The following is a 22487-nucleotide window of genomic DNA, read 5'->3' as shown; positions in this document are numbered from 1 at the left end:
AACCTTTACATTCGTGTACAGTTCCATTCTTAGTGTTACCTTCTTATATATAAAAAACACAGCACCGATGCCACACGTGTGGCTCCCTGGGGTGATACCCCAATCCCATATTTACAATATTTGACAGGCTTCCTCACCTGACCCCGCCCCCCCTCTCCTGTGGCAGAAGAATCCTAAACTGTCGTCCTTCCCCACCAAGCCCTTGCGCTGGCTGTGCCAAGCTTCAGTGCGTCCTTCAGCATGTACTCCTGCAGCCTGGAATGTGCCAGTCAGCAGCATTCCCCTAAGGACATCTCACAGTGCTGGGAGAACAACAATTTTCGGGCAGACCAAAGGTGCATCTTTCACCGAGTTGATGACCTTCCAGCAGCAGTTGATGTCCGTCTCCGGGTGCGTCCCCGGGAACAGCCCGTAGATCAGAGAATCCTCTGTTACGCAGCTGCTGGGGATGAACCGTGACAAGGACCCCTGCATCTTTCGCCACACCCTCCTCGCAAACCCACAGCCCGCCAAGAGGTGGGCGACCGTCTCATCCCCAGCGCAGTCCTCCCGGGGGCAGCGCTGGGGGTGATGCCCCAACCATGCAGGAAGGATCTGACTGGGAGGGCCCCTCTCACCGCCAGCCAAGCGAGGTCTTGGTGCTTGTCAATGAGTCCTGGCGATGAGGCATTCCGCCAGATGGTCTGGACAGTCTGCTCCGGGAACCACCCCACAGTGTCCATCGAGTCCTTCTCCTGCAGTGTCTGCAGGATGTTCCGTGCTGACCACTTCCTGATGGACTTATGGTCCAAGGTATTGGTCCGGAAGAACTTCTTCCCAAAGGACAGGTAGTGCAGTAACGTCCAGCTGACTGGGGCGTTGTGTAGCCACGGGGCCAGGCCCATCCTTTGCAACAGCCGGGTAGCACCTCCGTACGTAGTGACACTTGGTGCCCATGTACTTGGGTTCCACGCACAGCCTGATGCAGCCACAGACAAAGGTGGTCATCAGGATGAGGGCGATACTGGGGACATCTTAACCCCCATTGTCCAGGGACTTGTGCATGGTGACCCATCGGACCCTCTCCATCTTGGATCCCCAGATGAACTGGAAAATGGCACGGGTGATTTGCAAGCCAGAGGAGCGAGGGATGGGCCACACCTGCACCAAGTACAGCAGCCCTGAGAGCACCTCACACCCGATGCCCAAGTTCTTCCCAATTATTGATAGGGAGCGCCGTTCCCACAGTCCCAGTTTCTGCTTCACCTTCCCAATCCGCTCCCGCCAATTTTTGTTGCACGCCCCAGCCCCTCCGAACAAGATCCCCAGCACCTTCAGGCAGTCAGGCCTGATGGTGAAGGGGACGTTGGATCGGTCGGTCCAGTTGCCAAAGAGCATGGCTTCGCTCTTCGCGCAGTTAACTCTGGCCCTTGATGCCAACTCAAACTGGTCGGAGATGCTGATCAATCTGCGAACTGACCTCGGGTCCGAGCAGAAGACGGCAACGTCATCCATGTACAGGGAGGTTTTCACCTGGGTGCTCTCACTGCCTGGCAACATCACCCCTCTGATGCTCTCGTCCTTCCTGATGGATTCGGCAAAGGGTTCTATACAACACACAAACAAGACAGGGGAGAGAGGGAAGCCCTGCTTGACTCCAGACTCTATGGGGAAGCTGTCTGTTTCCCACCCATTGACTTGGACTGCGCTACGGATGTCTGTGCAGAGCAGTTGGATCCAATTCCTGATTCCCTCCCCAAAGCCCATTTCTAAGCAGATCCTAGAAAGGTGAGAGAATAACAGAGTTGTTGTGATGGGGGATTTTAATTTCCCAAACATCGATTGGCATCTCCAGACAGTGAGGGGTTTAGATGGGGTGGAGTTTGTTAGGTGTGTTCAGGAAGGGTTCTTGACACAATATGTAGATAGACCTACAAGAGGAGAGGCTGTGCTTGATTTGGTATTGGGAAATGAACCCGGTCAGGTGTCAGATCTCTCAGTAGGTGAACATTTTGGTGATAGTGATCATAATTCTATCTCCTTTACGTTAACACTGGAAAGAGATATGAACAGACAGGCTAAGAAGGTGTTTACTTGGAGTAAAGGGAATTATGTGGCCCTCAGGCAGGAAAATGGAAGATTAAATTGGGAACAGATGTTCTCTGGGAAAAGTACAGAAGATATGTGGCAAATATTCAGGGGGTATTTGTGTGGAACTCTGCATAGACATGTTCCGACGAGACAGGGGAGTCATGATAGGATACAGGAACCGTGGTGTACCAAGGCTATAATAAATCTAGTCAAAAGGAAAAGAAAAGCTTACAAAAGGTACAGAGAGCTCGGTAGTGTTAGAGATCTGGAGGAGTACAAGGCTAAAAGGAAGGAACTTAAGAAAGAGATTAGGAGAGCCAGAAGGGGACATGAGAAGGCCTTGGAGGGCAGGATTAAGGAAAACCCCAAGGCGTTCTACAAGTATGTGAAGAGTAAGAGGATGAGATGCAAAAGGATAGGGCCTATCAAGTGCAGCAGTGGGAAAGTGCGTATGGATCCAGAAGAAATAGCGGAGGTACTTAATAAATACTTTACATCGGTATTCACTACGGAAAAAGATCTGGGGGATTGTAGTGGGGACTTGCAGTGGGGACTTGCAGTGTCCTGAAAAGCTTGAGCATGTAGATATTAGAAAAGAGGTGGTGCTGAAACTTTTGGAAAGCATCAAGTTAGATAAGTCGCCGGGACCGGATAAATGTACCCCAGGTTGCTGTGGGAGGCGAGGGAGGAGATTGCGGAGCCTCTGACGATGATCTTTGTGTCGTTGATGGAGACGGGAGAGGTTCCGGAAGATTGGAGGGTTGCAGATGTTGTTCCCTTATTCAAGAAGGGGAGTAGGGATAACCAGTGAGTCTTACCTCAGTGGTTGGTAAGCTGATGGAGAAGATCCTGAGAGGCAGGATTTATGAACATTTGGAGAGGTATAGTTTGATTAGGAATAGTTAGCCTGGCTTTGTCTAGGGCAGGTCCTGTCTTACGAGCCTGATTGAATTTTTCTGAGGATGTGACTAAGCACATCGATGAAGGGAGAGCAGTAGATGAAGTGTATATGGATTTCAGCAAGGCATTTGATAAGGTACCCCATGCAAGGCTTATGGAGAAGGTGAGGAGACATGGGATCCAAGGGGACATTGCAGTGTGGATCCAGAACTGGCTGGCCCACAGAAGGCAAAGAGTGGTTGTTGAAGGGTAGTATTCTGAGTGGAGGTCGGTGACCAGTCGTGTACCTCAGGGATCTGTACTGGGACCCTTGATCTTTGTGATTTTTTATAAACGACCTGGATGAGGAAGTGGAGGGATGGGTAAGTTTGCGGATGACAGAAAGGTTGGGGGTGTTGTGGATAGTTTGGAGGGCTGTCAGAATTACAGAGGGACATAGATAGGATGCAGAGTTGGGCTGAGAAGTGGCAGATGCAGTTCAACTCAGATAAGTGTGAAGTGGTTCATTTTGGTAGGTCAGATATCTTGGCGGAATATAGTCTTAATGGTAGGACTCTTGGCAAGTGGAAGATCAGAGGGATCTTGGGGTCCGAGTCCATAGGACGCTCAAAGCTGCTGCACAGGTTGACTCTGTGGTTAAGAAGGCATATGGTGTATTGCCCTTCATCAAATCGGGGAATTGAATTTAGGAGCCGTGAGATACTGTTGCAGCTATATAGGTCCCTGGTCAGACCCCACTTGAGTATTGTGCTCAGTTCTTGTCACCTCACTACAGGAAAGATGTGGAAGCCATAGAGAGGGTGCAGAGGAGATTTACAAGGATGCTGCCTGGAATGCGGAGCATGCCTTATTAAAGCAGGTTGAGGGAACTCGGCCTTTTCTCCTTGGAGAGACAGAAGATGAGAGGGGACCTGACAGAGGTGTATAAGATGATGAGAGGTATTGATAGGGTAGAGAGTCAGAGGCTTTTCCCCAGGGCTGAATTGGTGGCCACAAGAGGACATAGGTTTAAGCTGCTGGGGAGCAGATATAGAGGAGATGTCAGGGGTAAGTTTTTTTACTCAGAGAGTGGTGAGTGTATGGAATGGGCTGCCGGAAACAGTGGTGGAGGCGGATATGATAGGGTCTTTCAAGAGACTGTTAGATAGGTACATGGAGCTGAGTAAAATAGAGGGCTATGGGTAAGCCTAGTAATTTCTAGGGTAGGGACATGTTCGGCACAGCTTTGTGGGCCGAAGGGCCTGAATTGTGCTGTAGGTTTTCTATGTTCTATGTCCAACATGTACGTGTGAGATATCCTGTCAAAGGCCTTCTCCTGGTCCAAGCTGACCAGGCAGGTGTTCACCCCTCTGTCCCGCATGTAGGCAATGGTATCTCTGAGCAGCGCAAGGCTGTCAACGATCTTCCTGCCAGGTACAGCACAGGTTTGGTCCAGGTGGATCACCTGTCCCAGAGCAGACTTGACCCCATTGGCGACGGCCTTGGACAAGATCTTGTAATCCACATTCAACAGTGATATGGGTCTCCAATTTCTGATGTCCTCCCTCTCCCCCTTCTGCTTGTTGATGAGGGTAATGATGCCCTTCCTCATGGATTCTGACATGCTGCCAGAAAGAAGCATAGCATTGTACACTTCCAGCAGGTCCGGGCCCATCCAGTCCCACAGAGCTGAGTACAACTCAGCCAGTAAGCCATCGCTTCTGGGAGTTTTATTCGACTCAAAGGAACGGATGGACCCAGTCAGCTCCTCCAGGGTCAGCGGTTGGTCCAGACTCTCCCACTTGCTATCATCTAAGATCTTCGTGATAGTGGACAGGAAGTTCTGGGAGGCTGTGCTCTCTGTGGCCTTCGTGTCATACAGACTGGCATAGAAGGATCTACAGATCCTTGATATGTCCGTCTGCAAGGATGTTACTGAGCCTTCCTCTTCCTTAAGGCTATGGATCACAGAGCTCTCCCATGCACCTTTTGGAAGAAGAAACGTGAGCACGACTCATCCTGCTCCACGGAGCAGACCCTGGATCAGAAGATAATCTTGGAGGATTTGGAGGCGTAGAGCTGGGCTTGCTGGCTCTTCGTCTCTCGGAGTTCCTCCCTCACATCCACCCCCCTCGACTGCAGGAGGAGTTGCTGCAAGTCTGCCTGGAGTTGGCACAGTTCCCTCTGACTCTGTCTTGCTTACTGGACCCCCCTGCGGATGAAGATCCTCTTGATGTTCTCCTTTGTCGCTTCCCACTAGTGCACAGGAGAGTCAAAGAGGGGTTTCACGGTTCTCCAACCTGCGTAATCCCTCTTTAGTTCCTCAATGCTCTCTGGGGTCAGCAGCTTCACGTTCAACTTCCACGACCCCCTATCTGCCTTCTGATCTTCCTGTAGATGACAGGAGGCCCAAAGAGATAGAGAGAGAGGGAGAGAGAGAGAGAATAAGCAAGAGAGAGAGATAAGCAAGAGTGATTAACAAAAAGCAACATCTTTTATACCTGAGATAAGAGGTACTGCTTAGATAACAATAGTCCATTCAGAAAACCTATTAGATACCTGTGGCCAAACCAACCAATGAGAACACATTCACCTGATGGATGAATCAATAAGCTAGGAAGCGGCCATTCCTTGTGCAGCCACTTGAGGTGTATTAAACACTATACATGTTAGAAAAAAACTATATAAACAGTCGAATCCAACAGTACCTTGTGGAGGTTGGTGTTGGGAAGGTCAAGCATGAGCGCTCATAGAAAATAAATCCAACCCACACTCCAATGGAATTTTAGTAACACCCACTGAGCAATAACTGGGATCTGGTCACTTCTTCCCCCAGCTACCCAGGAGTTCTGAAACCTATCGCACCTGTGACCAGTGCTAATCCTCCTGAGAGAAGTTCCAGACGAGTGATGAACCAGAAATTACCACAGTGTGCATCTCGATACAATAATGCTGCTTGTACTTGGCCACCGAGAAATGTATGTGTTACTATAGCCATTTAATATCAAAAGCTGAGTCAGAAAAACTGAGCTGAATGCTAAACAAAGCAGCAGCAATATAACATCACCTTACTGGAGAGTGGAATTGGTTGTTTCTCAAATACAGGGGAAAAAAAACACAAATTTAAACAAACATTGTTCATGTAGCAGTAAATAATCCTATAATTCCTTCTTCCAAAACTAACAACCCAGTAAAAGCCCTCTGGCATTCACTTGACTGTATAATCCTTCAGTGAGCACATCAAAGGATTACAATGCCCTTTTCCACATCATGTGGTCTCATTCATAGCACACTGCAGCATAGAAATTAGATTGCATTGCATCTGTTTTTAGCCACTAATTGCACAAAATTCAATTTTAACAGAATCCTCCTTCTCTTCTTCTTAGGCTGTCCCCTGGGATCTCGGATAATCTGCTTCCACTCTGGTTCTCTGAGCTTTGCAGTGGCTGACGTTGACAACTATGGACCGGCGGACACTTCCATAATTGGTGCAGGGGTGCCTGACAGAGTGGATGTGTGGAGTATGGTGCATTCCTTCCAGTGCTTGTGCTCAGCTTCCGTGCACTCCAGAAGTGCCAGTGCACAGTACCAACACAAATGCTCCTCTTCCCTGTTGAACAGTCATGGACCACGCAAGTCACACCAGGAGTCAGTGGGGATGATGCACTTTTTCCAAGGAGGCTTCGAGAAAATCCTTGAAGCTTTTTCTCTGTCCGCCTGGTAATCTCTTGCCATAACATAGCTCGGGAAAAGAGCCAATTAAGTGTAATTAGGGCCTTGAAGCTGGGAATGGTGGCCTGGGAGAGAACACTGCATTGATTCACTTATCCTGCCAGTGTATTTGATGGATTCTGAAGAGACAGAATTGGTGGCATCTCTCCAGTGCTTTGAGGGAACTAGTCCAGGTCTCAGAAGCAGACAGAAAGGATGACAAGAATCACTGATACCCAGTTAACCTTGAGCTGGGTTGAGATCTTGATCATTTAGCGCCCTTTTCCTCAGACAACCAAGTGCACTGAAAGGGATGGCGAGTTTCCTCAGAAGTATCTGCCTTCACTGCGAGGTAACTGACAAAACATGGACCAGGTTTTCCAGGTCTCATTCTGAATCTTTATTATTGGAGGGAGATGTTGTACAATGGGACAGGTTGCTAGCAGACTTTTGTTTTGCAGATGTTAAGTGCAAGGCCCACCCTCTCATATGCTTCAGTGAACATTTTAACCTCACAAAGGTAGCTCGTCAACAGTGCCTCACAGATAACTTGATGACTCCCTATCAATTAGAACAGCAGAGTGTCCACTGCCTCTTGTGTCCTGGTCCACCATAATTAGCACTTATGAAGAGACTTTTGGCTCTTTACTCTGGTTTGATGAGATCCTGAAGCTAATTAACATCAAACATAAGACATTCCTGGATTGGAAGCTCCACCATACCTCGAGGGAAAACCAGTTGCTCCAGAGGCACCTGAAGGTCAAGGTCCAATGGAAAACCTCTGGATGTGGATGTAAAATGTGTAGAAGGTCCAGCAATGCAACCAAAACCATGACATACATGGATTCTTCAGTGATCTCAAGGATATCTATGGCCCAAACATCCATGGCATCATCCCAATGAGACCTGAAAATGGAGATAAACTTTTCAAGGATAAAAAGGCTGTCAATTCCCATTGGAAGGAGCACTTTGAAGATTTCCTTGAGATGAGTGCCTTGACTCCATCCCAAAGCAGCCTATCTGGTCCAGCCTTGCCACTTACCCCGACCAACAGAATTAGGTGACTTGCCAGCTAATAAGCAATGAGATGTGGGCAGAAGACAGTATCCCTGAAGTTCTAAACATTGGGAAAAGAGTCAGAGCAATAATACGGCCCTTGCTGACACCCTCTCTCTGCACTGAGAATCAGTCTGTCATCGGCTCATTGATAAGGATCGTGGCTTGGACGCTATCATAAAGCAGGTGTAAGGTGGAAATGAGTTTCTGTGGGCAGTTGAATTTGTGGTGGATATTTCACAATCCCTCCTAATTGAGGGAGTCAAATGTTTCAGTGAGGTTGAAAGACCATATATAGGTAGAGAGGTACTTCAGTCACAAATCCACAGCTTCAACTCCCACATCTGAGAAGAGGAAGATATGCCATGGAATATCAGTAATGCCGTAATCATGATAATCTTTGACAAATCTGACTGTTGTAATTACAGAAGGTTCACCTATCGTCTGCCATTAGGAAAGGCATCTCCTCCTTTACTGCCTCCTCCTGGCAGCCAAAGAGGCTGCACCCCAAATAGCAACATGATTCTGTCCATCTCGAGGCACAGGGGATCTGACTTCTCTGCACAACATCTCCAATAGAAATGCAGGGAATAGGACCAACCACTATACGTGGCCTTTCAACCTCACTGAAGCCTTTGACTGTCATCAGGAGGAATTGTACAGCATCCACCACGAATTCAGCTGTCCACAGAAACTCATTTCCACCTTGCGCCTGCTTTATGATGGCATCCAAGCCAACAACAGACTGCATCTCAGGGTACAGTGTCAGCAAGGGCTGCTTTATTGGCCCAGCACTTTTCTCAACCTCTCGCTGCAACACTGCACCTCGACTCCGATGAGCTGCCTGTTGGAGTGGAGCTAATTACAGGACCAATGGGAATCTGTTCAATCCACATCATATCCAGTCCTGAACCTAGGTCACCCCAATCTCTGAAATCGAGCTGCAGCAGGCAGATCACAATTGTGAATGAGTGCAGTCAAAGGCTGAGTATAAATATAATCAGGCAGGAAAACCAGATGATGCAAGAAATCCTGCAGAAGCTATTTTGTAACCCATCCTGCACTGATTTATAACACATGAATGAATAATTCCCTGCTCCAATTACTTAAACAGCCTGCTACGGTAGCTCTGTATCTCCTAATAACTGGCACTTTACTTAGAAGAAAAAAGGCTTAAGCATTAAAGGCATTTTTCTCTACAGTTGCAAAATGAGATGTGAAGATCACCATGTCACGTTTGCGAGGTGGTGAAACTTCTTTCAGCATTGGTCCAGTGCGCGGGGATTGTCACTCCTGGGGGAGAGAACTGAATCCATCTCCTCACAATAATAGTTAAAATCACTGGATGCAACAAAGCTTAATGTCCCCTACAACTCAGCTGTTTAGTGCACGGCAGTTCAAACCAAAGATGGCTGCAAATGCTTCAGCCTATCACCTTTGAAGATGGATTTATTATTCAAGTCTGATACCCCCATTAGTTGTGGTATCAATGTTGCAGACAGTGAGTTATTGTCCAAACTCCTGTGTATATGATCCACAGCCATTATCCCAGCTTCTTCAGCAGGAGTCAAACTGCTCAGTGGTTGCTCAGTGGTTGCTCCATGTAATGAATAGCCCCGTAAACAGAACTGTAAATTACCAATTAAGGGATATGCCATTTGAAACGGCAACTGAATAAATAAATACTGCCAAAAGTAACTTGGGACTAGAGATTCTTATTCTGACTGACAAAATAGAGGGGGTTAACATAATTTAACATTAAGAGAGAGATTAAATTTGTATACAAGTGTTAGACTATAAGTGAAGCACTGAATATTATTTCCCCACTAATAAAACTGCCCCAGCAAGGCAATGACAAAATTCTGAAGCATCACAATACAAGAATATTGGTTGCAGTAATGGAAGATGATTGGGTAAACCAGCCGATGTAGAAACAATGAAGAGTACACAAGTGTCTTTTGTCACCAGGGCTAAACACGTGGATAAGTATTGGATGCTGGTTGTACTCACCTCTGCACATTCAATTCCACAGAACATGAGCACAGCTGGTGAGCACAGCATTTATTGCCCATCCCTAAGTACCCACGAGATGAGGTTATCAAGCACTGTAGGTTGTACATACATCTACATTAGAACCAAACATGCAGATGCAAGTATAACTAGCAGCCAAAGCTCCCGTCATTTTTTATATCAACAACTTTGATGAATATTTCACCCTGTATGCTCAAAGACCATCTCAGTTATACGTGGGACACCTTCCCTCAATGTACGAGGGGGCACAGTGGCACAGTCAGTAGAGTTGCTGCCTCACAACTGCAGTTCAGTTCTGACCTCCTGTGCTGCCTGAGGGAGGTTTGCATGTTCCCTCTATAACCGCATGCCTCCAGTTTCTTCCTACATCCCAAAAATGTGCAGGTTAATTGGCTACTGTAAATTGCTCATAGTGTGTAGACAAGCTGTGGAATCTGCAGGGAGGTGAGTTGAGTGGAATGGCTGGAGAATAAGATGGGATTAGCACAAGTTTAATGCTTGGTATGGCAACCGCTCGGCCAGTGACCGCAAGGAATTGCGGAGAGTTGTGGACACAGCTCAGCACATCACGGAAACCAGCCTCCCCTCCATAGACTGCCTACACTTCTTACTGCCTCAGTAAAGCAGCCAACATAATCAAAGACCCCACCCACCCCAGACATTCTCTCTTCTCCGCCCTCCCATCGGGCAGAAGATACAAAAGCCTGAAAGCACGTACCACCAGGCTCAAGGACAGCTTCTATCCCGCTGTTATAAGACTACTGAATGGTTCCCTAATGCATTAAGATGGACTCTTGACCTCACAACCTACCCCGTTATGACCTTGCACCTTGTCTACCTGCACTGCACTTTCTCTAACTGTAACACTTTATTCTGCATTCTGCTATTGTTTTATCTTGTACTACCTCAATGCACCGGGTAATGAATTGATCTGTATAAACGGTACGCAAGACAAGTTTTTCCACTGTACCTCAGTACAGGTGACAACAATAAACCAATTTGCCAATTTAAATGGGCCCTTGATGGTGGGCACACAGTGCTGTATAATAATGATTTGCTTTGATAGTTGTGGCAGAAGAAGAGTTCACAGGAAGTTAGACCTTCAGTGGAAATTATCAGCCTCAGAATGAGGTTAAAAGTTAATGTGGGAAAAATAGAAACCTGTAACAAGAACCAATGAATGCAACTCACAGGAGTTGGATTCAGCCAATGAGGTCCATACCAACTACTGGTAGAGAAATGCCATGGATAGATTTATTTGATTTTCCTTACCAAATGAATTTCACCAAAGTAGCCAGGACCTCCCAGTGAGCTATAATGCAACACAGTTTATAATCTCGTATTCAACAACCTCCTTTATGGTTCCTTGGCACTATACCTTGATGTACAGTCCCAAGCTAAGGTGGCTGTGTACTCCAATGACATTGAAGACTGCTGATAGGGCCCACCCAAGCCACTAAGGTTGGAAAGCAAGACCCCAACTAAAGACAGTCTAGCTTTTTGCAAGCCAGAACATAGTCTGCAATGGAAATAGAAACAAGAGTACTTTTGCAGACTTTCAAATAGAGACATCAACTAGAGGAATGATAATAAGGCTGGTATCAAAACAAGATGAAGCTCTAGTCAGAATCAGAAATATTGCTCAGATCAGAATGCAATACAAGATATTGGATGTGTTACTAAAAGGAGGAGCCTTTAACTAACCACAAATGAATCTAACAGCCAGGAAGAGTACATCACAATCTTAATCCAATGTAGATTTTACTATGCAAAAAAAAATCAAACTGTTCAAAACATACAAAATACAAAGTCCCATCTTCAAGGTCTCCTTGCTTAAACAAAATTAAAAGTTATAAAAATGAATTCAAGGCTGACAGTTGTTCATGCAGTCTGAACACATCCACAAGGGCACATTTTGACAGCCAGTACTTCAGCCTATTTACTGTGTGATTAGTCCTAGAGTTTACAGCCTGGAAAATGTGATAGCCAACTCCACTAAAAATAAAACCAGTAAGTAACAGTTACTGATACTTATGGGTCATATTCCATACCAGTTGAGATGTGTGAAAAGCTTCCTGTAAAACTAGCACCTCATACAGATAGAATATTGTGCAATTAATGATGCTTCACAGAAAATAATTTACTTATTTGTGCAAAATAGAATATGTCATCAGCTCTGATTCATGGATATTTTAAGATTAAGAACAGAAAATTACTTAATTTATATAATAATATTTTTCATCTAAAGACATATTAGTTTAACTCTTTTCAGCCAAAAAGTACTTCTTAAATGTAATCACCATTATATAGGTCTGGAAAGATCCTAAATCCAGGCATGAACATTGAGGACTGAAGTGACCTTGAAAGAGTTTAAACTCTGGTGCAAAGCTTAAAATTGCAATAGCAACTGGACATATTCTAATGACTCTTCTTCATGAAGCAAAAACACCTGAAGTATTACTCGTGAATAAAGTTAATGTAGCTGCGATTCCAGTTTCCTTTTGTAATAAGGAGTTCTATCACAAGCCCGACATTGGCTCTTAAACAGTGCTCATCTTTCCAATGCATTTCAGTGAGCACAGAGAAAGCTAATTCCATCGTTGTTCAATTGTTCTGATTCTACTGTGTGCATCGTGTTAAGAACCTGTTATAAGTTTATTACTTTGGTTGCAAAGCTCTTGCTGCTACATTAATGGTTTGAGAAAATAATCCTGTTCTTAGATTTAGCAATGGAAAAGAAAGACATGGTTTAGGTCACAAAGGAAACAATCTATAATGGAAAAATAATTTTTCTGCAGAGAGACAGAGAAATTGTATGCATGGACAAAAATTTTAAAAAACTTAATGTTGAATGGTTATTGTTCCAAGTACAATAACACAGCATGATACTCTTGTTTCCTCATTCAAATAAATGTTCAGCATCAAACAGATTCAAAGAAAATTGCTTTCATCTTTATTCAGATTGCCATTTGGTTAAAAGTAATATGCAAAAGAACAATAAAGGCAAATACTGTGGTTTTGATCTATTTCTGAGAAAGAATTCAGTGTTGCGGTTTGTTGATTTATCCCTGCAAAGTTATGCCATTGGCTGCTAAAGACAGAATATCATGGGACTCAGAATTTTCCCTTTGTTGTTATGGTCACAGGAAACTTACAGTTTACGATGATTACATTTGACATCTTATTTAAGGCTCAATTACAAAGGAGTGCTGTAATTCACATGCACCAATTTTTGAAGGCAAATGCACCAGTTGTAAAGGTTCCTTGAAAGCATGTGGGATCTTTAATTTGACAGACAGAGATCACTGCCTAGAAATCTATCCCCAGTTGGTTGTGTTAAATAGACACATCAGTGTATTGTACTGTGCCTTTGAAATTCATCTCATTGTTTTCAAGCGTACCAGAAATGAAGGAATTTGGTTTTGTGGAAAGTGCAGAGAACCTGGGATTATTTGCCTTGAAGCAGAGAAGGAAAGGGAAGATTTAAAAGAGATGTGCAAAATTATGAAGGGTTTCAATAGTGTTATTAAAGAGGAGAAATTGTTTCCATTTGTGAAAACAGTTTTAATATGATTGGCAAAAGAACCAGAGGGCTGATGAGGAGTTTTCTACACAGTGAGTTGGTAAGGTTGGGATGTAATCACTGCAAGGGTGCCAAAAGCAGATTCAGCAGTAATTTTCAAAGAAGAATTGAATATATACTTGAAAAGGAAACATTTGCAGAGAACAATCAGGAGGTGGGATTAATTTAATGATTCTCTCAAATAGCTTGATGTGCAAATGACATATCCTGTAACATTCCAGGATTCCTCATCATTTTAATTGTAACAGTAAGTTCACTGTTCAAAATAAAAAGGCAAAATCTTAGCAATCTCTAACTTTGGACCAACAATTAATTCTCATCAGTTTATTTATTTGTTATGAGATTTAGCTGTCACTGGCAATATTGGCATTTGCTGTCCACTCCTGTTTGCCTCAGAACTGAGAAGGCAATTAGGTGGCAAACATGCTGGTAACTCTGGAATCATATAGGCCAGACTGGTTGAGGGTAGTAGATTTCTTTCGCTGAAGTACATTAGTGAAGCGGAAGGGGTTTCTGAACAATTGGATAGTTTAATAGTTACTGTTATGAAAACCAGCATTTTTACAGAGTTTAAATTCCCCAGCTACCATGGGATTTGAACTCATGTCTCTGGATCAATGGTGCAGAACTCAAGTGCCAGTTCAGTAGCTGTGCTACCATGCTGTGACTGTAAACCATGTTCATCTGCATTCAACAACAAGACTGCAGTTACTTATGTTTGCAATTTGTCACGGTTTCTGTGCTATAAAACTCACAGAATATAGCAGCTGCTGTAGCCCACTGGCGTTTGCCCCTACAGAACTATTTTTTCTGAGTGGCTTTAAGTCGTTTCACTTCACAATACAAGGAATAGATTCATCAAGTTACTCTCAGGGAAATCCTCATGAACTGAAGTCAGATAATGGATCTCGTTAATTTCCTTGGAGCTTGTGGAATTCTTGTAATAGATAGAGATCAAACGTTCACTTTCATTGATTGTTACTCTTGTGTAATTGGAGAAGAGGAGAGTGTTAATTGTATTCTGGAATGCTAGTTACAAAGTGCTTTGCTATAAGAATTGATTTGGAAACCTTTTGTTCTTAAATCTTTCAAACATTGGAATCACTCTTCAAAGAGTGACTTTCCTGCACAGCTGCCAATAGATCATGGAAATCTTGGTACTCTAGCAAGCTATTTTGTCCACCTTATATATTCTAACTGTCCACATTCCATTTTACTACTCTTTTTTGTTTGGTGTCTGTGGGAATCTGCTGCACATTAAGTGATCCCAATGTATGTCTGCACACATAGTGTATGTACATCAAAGTAATTCTTTCAGTGTGAACTTCATAGGTGTGTCCTGAAGATATAAACCACATTGTAAACAAAAGCACTGCCTTAACTAAAACACTGGAAATTGAGTGGCAATTTTACAATCAGCCTTGTTTACTTCACTCTTGTTGGAACTAATTCTGCAAAGATTAATTCCATGCTGCCTGCTTTTTGTTCATTGGATCTAATTATCAGCAACAGAAGGTATGATGTTTTAATGTACCAAGGGATCTGGTTGTGCTGGGAGTAAACATGCAGATGCAACTAGCAATGAAATGACACGTTGACTTCTATTGCAATCAAATTGGAGTTTAAACGTAAGCAAGTCTAACTTCGACTGTAAAATCTGTGCAAAATTTCTAGCATTTTGGTTAAAGCGATGTTTGTGTTCACACTGTAATTTCACATCTTCAGTAACAGCCTTGTTGAGAGAATTACATTGTTTGCGTGCAAACATTGGGAACACAATGTGCAGCAGGTCCGCACAAACAACAAATTAGAAGAGTATTTAGAATATACAAGATGGAAGAAATAGCCTCCTTCATTACTATGTGTGATCTATGAGCAGCCATGGAGAAAACCAATTCTTTGAAGAATCATTCTTTTGTCATATAGTTTTAAACCACTATAGTTTTTGGAATCAATTGCACTTTTCTAAGTTATCAAGGAACTTTTTCCAAGTAATTGGATCCCTCAAGAATATACAAAACTCCATAAGCTCTTGGGGCTTTCCTGGGGCACCCACCTTGTGTGAGCTAACAAGGGGAAGACAGGTGGGATTCCTTAGGTGTCCTGGACTGCTCCCAAAAATCAAACTTTGGAAGACAAATATCATGGAATCATATCAAAACTAGCTTCCTGCCAATTTTCTAATCTTCTTGAGTGGAAAGGTCCACTGATCTCTGCCTGTTTGAAAGAACCCTCTTCTTGTGAAGATTATTTAACAAGGGTACAGAGAACCTATTTTCAGGTTACTAGACTGCAGGGACATTTTTGTCACCAAGTGCCATCTTATTACGTATCTGACGGACCTATCTTGGCAACTCAGGTTAATGATCTGTGTGATATCAAATTATTGTTGATGGGAATCTATATTCCCTTGAAACCTAATTCCAAATATGAAGCCTTTGGTCAAACATTACCAAAAACCATAGAATCAATCTACCACCTGAGAAATGGAAATGTCCAAAACTTCACTTGCAGTTATGGGGACAAACCTGTCACCCACAGCCTAGCACCAAAATACCCAGAGACCGCCCTTGATCCGAGTTGATATATCAACAACATCACCAGTATACTGGAGAAAAGGACCAGTCTCCTTTCGACAGTGTTTGAAAACAGGCAGACACAATGCTGGAAACAAAGCAAGCACACAATACACAGCTTTGCTCACTCCAAAAGTCAAGTTCATTATCATATGCAAAAATACATGTATCACAAGTGCAATGAAAACATTACTTGTAGCAGCATCACAGGCATTATGGCATCTGTTACGGACTCAATGAATGTCCCTTTAAGATAGAGAGTGCGTGTGTATGTGTGTGTGGGGCGTGCTTACGTCAATAGAAGATAAAGGACGTAATGACGTTGTTGAAGAAGTCAGAAGAAGAAGGAGAGAGAGAGAGAAGGGAGAGAGACACCAGCCTGCCAGTTTTCTCTATCGATGGATGAGAAACAATAACTGTGTCTGCCACTGAAATCCATGTATGGAAGTTGGAAGTAATCCGGTGGAGTTCACTTTATTGCTGACCTGTAGAAGGAAACAGGTATTTGTGTGGATGACCACGATTCGGATGCTTTTCGGGGTGAGGATGTCACTACCAAGTAAACACTGGAGTGTCGTTTGGGTTCCATCGTGGAACATCTGGATTTCATATTTACTCTCTCTATGTTTCTCTACGTCTGATCTTCAGACAACGGTGGTTGTTGAAGAAGCCCTTGCTCATGTTTCACCTTATGGCTTGCGGAACTGAACTTTAAGAACCATTCCGGAACTTGGAGTTTGGGACTTTGTCACACACACACACACACACACACGAAGAGTTTAGTTTTGGGGTTAACGTTCGAGGTTTAACATTTTTGAATTCTAACATACTAACATTTTTACTTTTATTTTACGTATTATCATAAGTAGTGATTAATAAAATAGTTTTTAACACTGAATCATGCTCAGTGTGTTTCTTTTGTTGCTGGTTCGTGACACATCAGATACACAACATTCACAAGAAAAACATAAATTATACAAAAATTATACAAGAAAAAACAGAATTAGAGCAAAAAAAAGTCCATTGTAGTGCAAAGTGGTCATAGTGTTGCTATACTGAGGTTTTGATTAGGGTTGTGCAGGTTGGTTCAAGAACCAAATGGTTGAAGGGAAATAGTTGTTCTTGAACCAAGTAGTGTGGAACTTCAGGTTTCTGTACTTCCTGCCCGATGGTAGCTGCGAGATGATGGCATAGAGATACCACCGATGGTGGGGAGGGATGTGCCAATGATCTATTGGGCTGCGTCCACTATTCTCTGCCACTTCATATGTTCCTGCACATTCAAATTACCAAACCAGACCACGATGCCAGTAAATTTGTCAGCAAAATACCTGTTGCTTAGTCTGGTTGGTGTTGCCTGATGAATGTGGCCAATACTCAGCTAACTGCTTTCATTAACAACACTGTTGATGTCACTCAGATAGTAATTGAGGCACACCCCCCACCCCTCTCCCAACCCCACAAACATGGATCAGATCTTGTGGAGCATACTGGCCCTGTAAACAAACCAACTTGATGGGGCAACTCTTGATTGACCATCAATGTCATCAACCAAGCACTGGTGTAGGATCTGGGTATGGAGGTTCCAGGATTTGACTTCCTTGAAAAACGTAATCCACCTGGAACCATTTGGGAATGACCCAGGGAAGATGTGGCTGCTGACTACACGAGAGGAAGGTAAGAAAGTCCCAGCTGTGATGACAGCCACATCAATCGGAGTACAAATTAAAAGGAGAAAACGTTGGAAACACTCAGCTGGTCAGGCAGCATCAGTGGAGAAAGAAACAGAATTACCAGTTCTGATGAAGTGTTATTGACCTGAAATGTTAACTCTGTTTCCATCTCCACAGATGCTGAAGACAAGTTGAGCATTTTCTGCACTTTGTTTTTATGGAATAAGGTCCGCTCACAGTCTTGGTTGAAGGCACTGAGTTGATCTCTCACCTGCTCAAACAACCATATGCTGGAAGAGGAAGCACTGCCTCTCTTGGAATGGAGCTGGTCCACTCTCCAACTGCTTCCTTTGCTCCTCTTAGAAGACAACAATTAATTGTGTACTCATGTTCCATTACCTTTTGCTTCATTTTCTTCAAAACCTCCGTTCAGCAGGAAAGACTGATTAATGTTTGAAAAATGCTATCATCTCAATTAATTATTTATTATGAAATGATTCAATAGCTTTGAAAGATGAGACATTTCTACCTTTAAAAATGCATCAACTGGTTGGCACTTTGGACAAGGGAATTGACAATGTTGCTCTAGCTTCAAAGGAAATTCTAAGATTCAGTTGCACTGAGTCAGTCTAACCACTAAACTGTCATCTCCATGATCTTATACAGGCAGCCCCAGTTTATTAATTACTTTGCACATCTATTGATGTTTACCTAACATTGTCACTGGATGATAATTCAGGAATTCAGCAGAACACTTCACATCATGTTGTACCATTTAATTCCATCCAACTACTTCCAAACAGATTGCAATAAGCCAACAATAAGTTAATCAAGGTCTGGGAACCTTCCAGAAAGGTCATTCTTCTCTTTGCACGAAAGAAAGAAAGCATCTTCAATTGAAAATGCAGTGGACTGACTGGTTCATTAGCACACCTGCAGCTCACCAATTAAATCCATTGATTGAAGCTGTGTAGAAACACACAAGAGCCCAGTATCACCCTTCAGTTGCCAACCTGTTGCAGGCCAGAGCTCTGCATCATGTCCCAGTTAGAACTCATCCTGTATTATCTACCCCCACACCCCACCCCCACCACACACAATTTGTCCTGTTTCAATTCAACTGTTTCAATTCAACTGTTTCAATTCAATTGTTTCAATTCAATCTGAGTTACCAAAGCATGGGGTGGGAATTTAATGACTACACTGAATCAGCGTAACCCCCCCACCCCCCCCTTGGTCGAGAAACTCTACAACCGGAACAGTGCATTACATAGGCGGTAAAGGATGCGATCAACAGTATTTTTATCAATGGGCCCTGATACAAATTTGGGCCCTGGGCCCCTGCATATACAGGCTGAAAAGCAGAGTGCACAGATGATAACAAGGTCAATGGGGGGGGGGGGGGGGGGCAGCAAGAGAATCTCTGGGGCAGAGAAGAGAGATGCCAGTCAGAAAGTGTTGAGATCTCGCAGACTGGGCCAGGATAAAGGAGTTATGATTGGTTGGTGTTTGAGAGTGGGGTTAGGATCAAAACTGATTTGATGGTGGGAGTCATGACCTGGGGGAAACAGGGTGATGAGAGTTATATTTTTAATTTAAAGAGCACCTACTGACACATAGTCCAAGTACCGGACCCCAGGACTTGAGATCTCCTCAGGCAGGTCCTCTCTTAAGTTGCACCCACCAAGGCCTCATATATGCTGTGTAGGCCCAATTACACACGTCCCATACTGTTGATGAGCCATGGTTATAAGTGTTACTCTTATAACCAGGTCATCACGTGTCCCTAGCCTTCAGCATCCAGCAGAGTGACATTCATGAAAAGATATCTGCCTGGTTGCAACTAGTTTTTAAGCCATCCTGTGGTAATGCCTCTTCTTCCCTAAACGGATTAAGAGAACTTCATTCTTACCTGGGAGTGCTCAACTGTGTATTTCGGTACCTGAGCCGGCCCCAGATTACAAGACCAGTTGTGTCAGCCTCAGGTCGAGTCAGGTCAGTCGTATATTTTGATAAAACACTCAAGTTCGGATCAGGTCAGCCCATGGTCAGCATTGTGGCGCAGTTAATGGAGCTGCTACCTCACAGCTCCAGCAACCCAGATCCAATCCTGACCTCCCTCCAGTGCTCACCGTATGGAGTTTGCACATTCTCTGTGTGACTGCACAGGTTGGGATTGAACTGATCACGTCAGCATCCATGAATTTTTTTTTTGATCAATAATAATTTAGTTACACTTTTCAGATTTGGAATACTTCAACAATTCCTTAATCCTTTCAATATTATTAACTTTGAATGATGCTGTAATTCTTTAGCATTTACCATCTACAGCATATCTTTGACAGAGAAAAGAAAGTGACGTGCCATCTTGCCATCTTCAATAGGAAATCTTTAATTGAATATGACAGCAAAGTCACTCTCGATAAGCCTGAGGGTGAAATATTAGGTAGATATTTAAAGTACCCAATTAAATGGCATATTCTGTAGATTAAGATAATGCATGGCTCAACTTGCCGACTGCTTTAATTATTTTGAGACATTAGCTTTAGGATGTGATTTAAGATGCCAGAACCTCTTCTGAATCAGCTTTTATTAAACTTCTACTGCAGTAATTCCCACTAGCTACAATGGATGAACAGAGGAAGTAATTTGGGATCTGATTTTGGGAGAAGAAAGAAATAGAGAAGGGATGGATGAGTAATGTGCATGTTATTTCAGATCAAGGTCACGGGCTGAGATAGGAATTATGGAGTGTATAATGTCACATTAATAATTCACTACCTACCCAATAATTATGTGCATTTATTTTAACAAGAGTGCTAATGTGTACCGCAACGAGGAGGTAAATTTGTTTGTGGAAATCATGGGCTAAAATGGCAATGCACATGGGATCCAACCCAGTCGTCATGGTGATATTTGCACCTCACTCAACGGAGTGTGGTTTCAAGAGAACGGTGGAGTGGCTGACAGTAATCTGTGCCGTTTGAAGTCATGCATGCCCCTCTTAAAGGGACACTGCTCATTGCTTCAAATCACTGTTGGGGCCCAGAGGATCTTTGATCAGATTAGGGAAAACTCTTCAGCAAAATGGAGGAATGGGCATGGAAGTGGGCATCCTGCTTTTCCTACACAGCCCTTGAGATCCTGGTGGAAGAGAAGAACACCCGGAGAGAGGTCCTGCATGCTCAGGAGCCCCAGTGCATCCTCCAGGTCAGAAATGAAGAGACAATGGGAGAAGATTGTCAAGGAGATTTCACACAATTAGCATATGGTTCCAGTGCCAAAAAAAAGTTTAATAACCTCAGCTTAATACTGAATAGCACAATCTAATAGAACAATATAAACACTTTCAATGATTATTGATGCTATTTTGGAAATGCTTCAAACTGTCTGATCCCAGGTGTTAAGCTGACATGATTCTGGTTAGTACTTGGATTTAAGACCACCCAGAAACACCAGGTGCAGTAGGCTTCCCAGAGAGGAAACGGATGCCATCAAGATTGTTCACCTGTAAATCACACATGTTGCAATGCAAGTAGCAGGGTTTAAGCTGTCACAAAGACTAACACTGACCTTGACCCTTCGTAGCAGTGGGTTGGAAAATGATGGTGGTCTAGGCCAGGCCTCCACACAAAAATCAGTTAACACAGCAGAGATTATAATCATTTCTAATGCAATAACACTTTAACTGGTTCTACAGCATAAAAAGATTCCATGCAATTAACACTCGATTGCTTGGTTTTATGACTGATATTACTGAGCATTTTAATCATATTCAGCAACACAAATGAAAATACCAATTAAATCAGCAGCACTGAACCTCACTTACCAAAAACGAACTTCTTCCACATACTTTTCTGGGACAAGACAAGGCAAAGGGTTTGATCTCTCTTCCAATAGCCAGCTCTAGAATTTCATTTCTAAAAGGAAGATACAGGATCACTGGTCAGTTGACTGAGCCTCAATTGCAAATAAAATAGAGACTCATCTTCTAGACTAACTCAGAAAGGCAGCAATAAAAGGGTAACTGAATGGTATAACATAAGAACACACAGAATAGGAATCACTCACAAATCAATTATTGTCTATGAAGAACCCAAACTGCACAACTTCCCTACAGCAGACACACACAGGCCTTTGAGTATTAATCAAACACCATTAATTTGGACAGATCATTAGTACCAAACTGATCGTGCATTTGTAACTTTGTATTTCCTCTGGTTACGGTGTTTCTTAGCTACACTGTCAATCAGGAGAGTCTGGGACAGATTTCTGCACAACCAACATCATGGAGCTGAATGACTACATCTTACCTCTGCTGACAGCCAGAGTGGACACTTATCATTGCAAGTGCTGGAATTACTCAAACATCATTAGTAGTGTCGAAAGAGGGAAACAATGGAGGTCTGTTGTGATTGGAATTCAGGGTGAATACTTCCACCCTCCTTTGACATTCAGTGGCTTTACCATCACCAAGTTCCTCACATTAATATCCTGGGGATCACCACAGACTAGAAACTCAACTGGATCATCCAAATAAATACTGTGGCTTCAATGGCAGGTCAGAGGCTGGGCATCCTGTGGTGAGTGATACATCTCCCAGAGCCCAAGGACTTTTCACTATCTACAAGGCACAAGTGAGCAGCGTGGTGGAATTTTCTGCACTTATCTAAGTTATTGCAATGTCAACAACTCTCAAGAAGCTCACACCATCCAGGGTAAACCAACCCATTTGATTGGCACCCCATCAACTACCTTAGACATTCATTCCCTCCACCACAGGCACACAGTGGTTGCAGTGTGAACTGTCTCCAAAATTTACTGCAATTACTTGCTCGGGCTACTCCAATTGCATCTCCCAAACCCATGACTTCTACTATCAAGTACAATACTAGCAGACATATGGGA

The 22487-nt window shown here is 43.5% G+C and overlaps 1 protein-coding gene across 1 annotated transcript in view; it reads right to left on the bottom strand.

The window, feature by feature from the left end:
• The window catches only part of LOC127582551 (janus kinase and microtubule-interacting protein 1-like), a 183999-nt gene extending 162499 nt beyond the window's left edge, over positions 1–21500 (bottom strand). The window contains 1 exon segment of the mRNA XM_052037908.1: positions 21409–21500. The gene's annotated coding sequence lies outside the window, so the exon portion shown is untranslated.
• Between the last annotated feature and the right edge of the window lie 987 nt (positions 21501–22487).

The sequence above is a fragment of the Pristis pectinata genome, chromosome 2, assembly GCF_009764475.1.
Source record: "Pristis pectinata isolate sPriPec2 chromosome 2, sPriPec2.1.pri, whole genome shotgun sequence".
Classification (NCBI taxonomy): Eukaryota; Metazoa; Chordata; class Chondrichthyes; order Rhinopristiformes; family Pristidae; genus Pristis; species Pristis pectinata.
Note: the sequence above shows the minus strand (reverse complement) of the source record. Positions and strands in the feature narration are given on the sequence as shown.